General features: G+C 39.6%; 1 non-coding gene across 1 annotated transcript; it reads right to left on the bottom strand.

Annotated features, from left to right (window-relative positions):
* Positions 1-939: 939 nt before the first annotated feature.
* Positions 940-1,015, bottom strand: TRNAD-GUC (transfer RNA aspartic acid (anticodon GUC)). The gene has a single exon. It is a non-coding gene; the product is annotated as a tRNA-Asp (tRNA).
* Positions 1,016-1,240: the final 225 nt, after the last annotated feature.

Here is a 1,240-nt window from a genome sequence, read left to right as displayed (position 1 = left end):
CTGAATTCTGTATAATTATGTTAACCAGTGTTACTCAAATAAAATTCAATTAAAAATGATAAGTACTAAGGATGTAATGTAAAACATAATGACTGTAGTTAACATTGTGGTATAATATATAGCAATTTTGTTAATAGAGTAGCTCCTATGAGTTCTTATCACAAGGACACTTTTTTAAACCTACATCTTTATTTTTTTATTTAGAAAATTAAATTAAATTGGGTGATATTGATCAATAAAAGTGCACAGGTTTCAGGTAAATATTTCTATAGCATTTGAAATGTTGAATGTGTTGTGTGACCATCACCTAAACACAAATCATTTTCTGTCACAGTGTATTTCTCCTTCTTTACTCCCCTCTCCCCACCCCTCCCCTGCTGACCAATTCACTTTTATCTATGTCCATGCATCTCATTTTCATATTCTACTTATGTGTGAAACAATCAAAGTGTCCTCAGATAAAGGAATGGATAAAGAAGATGTGGTACATATATATAGTGAAATACTACTCAGTTATAAAAAATGATGACATATTGCCATTTATGACAACATGAATGGACCTTGAGAACATTATACTGAGTGAAATAAGAAATCAGAAAAACCTAAGAACTATGAGGAAATTTTTTTTTTTTTTGTATTTTTCTGAAGCTGGAAACGGGGAGAGATAGTCAGACAGACTCCCGCATGCGCCCGACCGGGATCCACCCGGCATGCCCACCAGGGGCGACGCTCTGCCCACCAGGGGGCGATGCTCTGCCCCTCCGGGGCATCGCTCTGCCGCGACCAGAGCCACTCTAGCGCCTGGGGCAGAGGCCAAGGAGCCATCCCCAGCGCCCGGGCCATCTTTGCTCCAATGGAGCCTTGGCTGCGGGAGGGGAAGAGAGAGACAGAGAGGAAGGAGGGGGGGGGGTGGAGAAGCAAATGGGAGCTTCTCCTAGGTGCCCTGGCCAGGAATCGAACCCGGGTCCCCCGCACGACAGGCCGACGCTCTACCGCTGAGCCAACAGGCCAGGGCCAAGGAAAATTTTTAATTTTCTTTTTATTGTATCAATATGAGATGATTTATGTAACTAAACTTATTGTGGCAAGCATTTCATTATTTGTGTAAATCAGACTCTCATACCATATACCTTAAACTTATACAGTGATATATGTCAATTATTTTTCAATAAAGTTAGAAAAAATAAAATAAAAATCAGAGTTAGAAATGTAGCATATCATAAATAAAAATTTTAGTTAT

The sequence above is a fragment of the Saccopteryx leptura genome, chromosome 6 (genome assembly GCF_036850995.1).
Source record: "Saccopteryx leptura isolate mSacLep1 chromosome 6, mSacLep1_pri_phased_curated, whole genome shotgun sequence".
NCBI classification, from domain to species: domain Eukaryota; kingdom Metazoa; phylum Chordata; class Mammalia; order Chiroptera; family Emballonuridae; genus Saccopteryx; species Saccopteryx leptura.
This window is presented reverse-complemented; position numbering and strand designations above follow the sequence as displayed.